This window comes from Nansenia antarctica (assembly GCF_963989245.1).
Source record: "Nansenia antarctica genome assembly, contig: SCAFFOLD_147, whole genome shotgun sequence".
Classification (NCBI taxonomy): Eukaryota; Metazoa; Chordata; class Actinopteri; order Argentiniformes; family Microstomatidae; genus Nansenia; species Nansenia antarctica.
Genome location: NW_027662471.1, coordinates 228,088 through 235,000, shown reverse-complemented (window position 1 = coordinate 235,000; position 6,913 = coordinate 228,088).

Sequence of the window (6,913 nt, the reverse complement as noted above, 5' to 3'; positions counted from 1 at the left end):
TGTGACTTTAAGAGCCGCCTCGGGGGGTCAAATGACCGTAGTCTTTAGAATGGAAAGCTGCTATTTACACACAACGACCACTAGTTGGCCGCTTGTAAATTAGCCTGCCTCACACAAAAAAACTGCAAAATAGCTTCATACTAGCTTATCCTGATGTGATTTAGAAAATGTAAGGATGCTGGGTGGTAGAACGCACATATCTAGGAAAAGTCATGAAAGGAGGGTCCTGAAATTTGTGTGCAAAGATATATTTAAAAAAAATACTCACAGGGTCAAATGACCCCACCCATGTCTGTTCTAGTGTTAAGGGCAGCCATTTTGTCTGGTGTGGCGTGGTGAGGTGAGGTGAGGAGGGAGTTGATCAGGGTAGGCTGGAGGTAGAAATCGGAGGAGGGACTCATTGTAATGCATGAATGAGGACTGGTAGCACACCCATGCAAATGGTATCAAACCCATGTGTGACTATTACCATTCCTTATCCTGTTCCATGCATTACAATGAGTCAATCCGTGTGTGTGTGTGTGTGTGTGTGTGTGTGTGTGTGTGTGAGTGCGTGCGTGTCGGAAGGAATTGGTGGGGAGAGAGAATCAGCCCCATCCCAGATTGAGCTGTCTGGGGTTCTATATTATTGCAATATAAAGATGTGTATTTATTTCTAATAATTATTATTATTACAGTCAAATATACGTATGCTTATACTGTATGTATTTGTATCTCATTTACCATAAACTGACACACTCATGGTGATTTTTATTGTTTTCTTTTGATTTAGTTATTCTACAAACCACTTTTTTGTTTGTTTTTAACAGTGATTGCCTTTAGTGGGAACCAAATATTGAAATATCAATGATCATAACTGTTTTCATCTCCATGGTTCTGCCCAAGGATGTGTCTGAAAATGGGTCTTTGGTTATGACCAAATAAGGTGTTGTGTGTCCTGTGGGAGTCAGAGTAACACACATGTGTGTTTAGTAAGTCTTGGTAACGGCGTATCCCACTATTCTGTGAATAACTGTCAATTTCCTAGAATGAAGTGTGCGTGTGTGTGTGTATACACGTCTGTTTGCGTGTGCGTGCTTGCGTGTGTGTGTATACTTCTGTTTGCGTGCATGAGTCTGTGTGTGTCTATGTCTGTGTATGTGTCTGTAATTGCGTGTGTGTGTGTGTCTGTATGCGTGTACATTATGAGCAGAGGTAGAAGTGTGAAACCACTTTGTCAGTTCTGTCAATGTGTGCATGCAAATGTATGTGTGTGTGTGTGTGTGTGTGTGTGTGTGTGTGTGTAAATGTGTGTGTGTAAACCGTGTTTGGATGTTTCGTGTGTGAAGTGATCTTCTCGCTGTTGTCTTGTTTTTTCCCGCCAAAATAATGAAGGACTGTTGAAGTAAACCTCTCTCGTACCTCCAGAATTACCTAGGATCTATATGTCCGTCTGTAAAAGATTGTATTGAGAAATAAACCTGTATAGAATAAATATATACATATATATATATGAATTAATAGATAAATAAAATACATAAATAAAGTACAGTCTGCCTCTTGCATTTTTTGTGTGTTTGAAATTGACTTTGTTTTGTTGTCTTTTTCCATATCGAAAATACCGGCATACACTCTTAGAAAAAAAGGTTGTAGTTAGTGCCAAAACAGGGTTCTACGTTTGACTTTGTACGGGAACTCTGTTTGGGTTCAGTTTAGAACCAGTTTAGAACCTGTTTGGGTTCCGTTTATCTTAGGGTTGTTGAGCTTAATGGCACCAAAAGGGTTCTACAAAATTGTTCTTCAAAGCCTTCCGCTACAGGGCCAAAATGTGAAGAACCCTTTTTTGGAGAGTGTAGATATGTGACACAGTCTGATCATTTGCTTCACATGTCAGCAACCAATCAAAATGTTCAGACTTTTATTTTGCACAGAACTGTTTCAACGGTGTTGGGAATCACACACAACACAAACTCGCTAGTCAAGCCAAAATACTGCTAAGACAATGGATTGGGTGAGTAATCCCCACTGCTACCTAGTTAACTATATCACTACTTTACATTGTTAGCAGACTCACAAAACAAGCTGTGTTAGTTGACTCATTGTGTGTCATTGATTTTCAACAACGCGAAAATGTATTCACATTTTTCGAAAGAAAAGTCTATCAGACATGAGAACCAAAGCATTCGAACGTGTCACAATGTTCTGGGTCTGAAATGTGTATGAGACTAATGGGGCTTTGAGAAGGTTGTGATGTAAAGTCACATGATTCAGGAATCCACCAAGGAATGGCTCAAAAGAAAGAAATGGAGAGTTCTGGAATGGTCAAATCTGAATCCTATTGAGATGTTGTGGGATGATATGAAATGGGTTGTGCATGCAAGACACCCCTCAAACATCACACAGGGTTCCCGCGCTGGTCTTAAAAAGCCGTAAAGTCTAAAATCCAGCATTCCGATTTATAAGGCCTAAAAAGGTCTTACATTTCAGCTATTAGGTCTAAAAAAATGAGGTGATAGGTCTATTTACGCGGAAATTAATCAAGCTGGAACCAATATTTATTTTGTATTAATTATCCTTCAGGCTTTTTTGTCTGTATGGCAGTGAAATCCCTAATTTCATCAATCACCTTGAGGATGACAAATTAGCTATCATAGTCTATGGTCATGGTCTAAAATTCGATTCAAATAGGTCTTTAAAAAGGTCTTAAATTTGACTTGTTGAAACTTGTAGGAACCCTGATCACACAGTGATGTTACAATCTACACCAAACATTTTTAAAACAAAGGGAGAAAGAACAAATACAAGCCAAAAATAACAAAAACGTCGCCATGGTTACGTCACAAGGGCTGCATCACAGGACCACGCCTGTCTGGGTGTCTGTCATCACAGGTTCATCCAGCGGGTCTATGGTAAACACTCCAGGCTGTTCACACTCACACACACACACACACACACACACACACAACCATGCTCGGATACACTGCGTGTTAGGTTTCACACGGCACACCACCATGACCCCAGACGTACTGAGTGAGTCTGATCCTCAGCACACTGTAGGACTGTACACACACACACACACACACTCACACACACACACACACACACACACACACACACACACACACACACACATACGTGACAACAACAGCTGGTGAAACCAGGAACAAGTCGGAAGCCAATCAAATGTTGGGACTAGTAGTGGGGATTACTCACTGAACCCATTGCATCGCAATGTTTTGGCTTGACTAGCGAGCGTGTCGTTGGTTTTCAACAACGTTGATTGATGAATGTATTTCGGGACTTTTCTGAATAAAAGTCTGAACATTTGGTCGGTTGGTGACTTGTTCCCCCTTTCACCTGCTGCCATCACATTCATGCACGTCACAGAGATAAAGAAAGAAAGAAAGAACGTACTTTGTTTTCTTCCACTGTGACCGCGGGTGGCACTTGTTCTTATTGGAGGTTTTACTCACAATGATAGTGGATTAACTTAATCTAGAAACATTTACTTATTTTAAGTCGCTTTGGATACACGCGTCTGCTAAACGACTTATATGTGAATGCCCAAGGACACCTTGACACGTGGACAGCCGGGGATCGAACCGCCGAACTCTTGCCCCTACGAGGTAGTGGCTCTACCTACCTCCTGAGCCCCTGAGGATGCGACACATCAGACATGGGTTCGAAATAGACTCAGTTCTTTCTCAAATACATAATTACTGTCAATAAGGGTGCACTTGATTTAGCCTGTTATGTCCATCAGGGGGAGGCTGGTGGAGGTAGAAATCGGAGGCTCCGAATCCATGCAACCTCCGATTTCTACCTCCACCGGCCTCCCCTGATATCCATACAGTAATAATGAACAGCAGTGTCATAGTTCTATGAGTGCCAGACCGTCCACCCAGGGCACTGGCCAAGCTTCAACAAGTATCAGAACGTAAACAAATAAACCTGGGGTGTATTCCATCAACGTCGCTAAAGTAAAATCCAGGCTTTTTTTTTACCCCCCAGGGTCTGAAGCATACATCTATCTAACATCTAGCACGTGATGTCACAGTCAACAGGAAATGCCTTCCCTGCATACACACGCACACACACACGCGCGCACACACACACAGACACACACACACACACACACACATCTCTGAAGTACATTCACTGTAGGCCAGTTCGGACAGACATAATTAGAGAGGACATACTAGTGTGTAAACAAACATATGTATAGGACACACACACACACACACACACATTTACGAATTACTCTGACATCAGTTTGATGTGAATTGGGCAGTGGAGGCTGGTGGAGGTAGAACACCAGGGGAGGCTGGGGGAGGTAGAACATGAGCGGAGGCTGTTGGAGGTAGAACACCAGGGGAGGCTGGGGGAGGTAGAACACCAGGGGAGGCTGGTGGAGGTAGAACACCAGGGGAGGCTGGGGGAGGTAGAACACCAGGGGAGGCTGGGGGAGGTAGAACACCAGGGGAGGCTGGGGGAGGTAGAACACCAGGGGAGGCTGGGGGAGGTAGAACACCAGGGGAGGCTGGTGGAGGTAGAACACCAGGGGAGGCTGGGGGAGGTAGAACACCAGGGGAGGCTGGGGGAGGTAGAACACCAGGGGAGGCTGGGGGAGGTAGAACACAGTCTCCAGTTTAGACATACATAACTGTCTGTTTGTCTGTCTGTCTGTCAGTGAATATACTCACACACACGCACACACCCGCGCGCACACTCACACTCACACTCACGCTCACACGCACGCGCACACGGCTCCAGAGCTGTCCTCTCCCCCCTCTTCTCTGTGTATTTTATTGTGGCAATTTCCTCTGCGGCTCCGTCTCCTGTGTGATGGGGCCATATCCTGTTTGGCTGTCTCCCTTATCCTGCCGGATCTATATTAAACACCAAAGCACACCGTATCCCTACGCCTCTCCGCGTACCTGTCATCTCGGCCATCTGCCTGCCTTCCCTATCAGGCCTTCCATACCATAGTATACCTGCGCCTCGTATCCTCTCTCTCTCTCTCTCTCTCTCTCTCTCTCTCTCTCTCTCTCTCTCTCTCTCTCTCTCTCTCCACTGTTTTTGGATGTTTTTCTCTTGTCCGAGTCCTTAACCTGATCTTCCTTTTCAACCAGGAGTAACGCTGACTGAAAGTTTATTTGTATAGCACATCTCATACAACAGAAGCAACAATTCAAAGTGCTTTAGATACAGCAAAACATTCCAATAAAAAAATTACAAGAATGGATAGATAACCTGAAGGGACTAAAGGGTCATTCACCATCAACGACTGCTTGCCAGAGATAGAACCTCCTTTATCGCAGAATAATAATAATAATAATAATAATAATAATAATAATACGTTTTATTTGTATAGCTTACATTAGTGTATAGAATGACTCAGGCAGCATCTGGTTTGTCTTTCTTCTGTCCTTCCCCTATCACTGAGCTTAGGGTGTGTGTGTGTGTGTGTGTGTGTGTGTGTGTGTGTGTGTGTGTGTGTGTGTGTGTGTGTGTGTGTGTGTGCGTATGTGTGTGTATGGGGGGGGCGGGGGGGGGTTCTCCACTATTTGATTGCTATGTTATCCTTAAAAATGCATTCTCTCCCTCTCTCTCTCTCCGCCTCTCTCTCTCTCATCCCTGTGTCTCTTCATGGTTGCCCTACTCCCCGGCCTACTCCAGATCCTCCCCCGTGATAGGGCGGCGCTGTGAAGACAGGAAATGAAGGCCCTTTTTTCCCCGCAGCCTTTTATCAGGGGCGGCGTGGTTCTCGGCTCCATCGTTGGGCCCTAATGAACTCATTTTGCACACGGAGAATATTATCTTATCTCCACAGACATCCCCCTCTCCTCCTCTCCTCTCATCTCTCCTCCCCTGCTTCCTCAGTCCACCATCATCATCCACAGTTCATATTATTGTTCTCCAGAATTATGAGAAATGTCCCCCCTGTCGTCTGCCCCCCCCCATCCCCCCCAAGATGTTTTTTTTTCATTAAGGGTGTCCCTAGGAACAGAGAGAGAGAGAGACAGAGACAGAGAAACACAGAGAGAGAGAGACAGAGAGAGTGACAGAGAAACAGAGAGAGAGACAGAGACAGAGAGAGGGACTGAGAAACAGTGAGAGACAGAGATAGAGACAGAGAGAGGGACTGAGAAACAGAGAGAGAGAGACAGAGACAGAGACAGAGACAGAGAGAAGGACAGAGAAACAGAGAGAGAGAGAGAGAGACAGAGATAGAGACAGAGAGAGGGACAGAGAAACAGAGAGAGAGAGAGAGAGACAGAGAGAAGGACAGAGACAGAGAGAGGGACAGAGAAACACAGAGAGAGAGAGAGAGAGAGAGAGACAGAGACAGAGACAGAGACAGAGACAGAGAGAAGGACAGAGAAACAGAGAGAGAGAGACAGAGACAGAGATAGAGACAGAGAGAGGGACAGAGAAACAGAGAGAGAGAGAGAGAGAGACAGAGACAGAGATAGAGACAGAGAGAGGGACAGAGAAACAGAGAGAGAGAGAGAGAGACAGAGACAGAGACAGAGAGAAGGACAGAGACAGAGAGAGGGACAGAGAAACACAGAGAGAGAGAGAGAGAGAGACAGAGACAGAGAGAGGGACAGAGAAACACACAGAGAGAGAGAGAGAGAGAGAGAGAGAGACAGAGACAGTGAGAGGGACAGAGAAACAGAGAGAGGGAGACAGAGACAGAGAGAGGGACAGAGAAACAGAGAAAGAGAGACAGACAGACAGACAGAGATAGAGACAGAGAGACAGACAGAGAGAGTGACAGAGAGACAGAGATAGAGGCAGGGAGAGAGTGACAGAGAGAGAAACAGACAGAGACAAAGACAGAGAGAGGGAGGGAGAGAGACAGAGAGACACACACACACAGACACACACACACACACACACACACACACACACACACACACACACACAC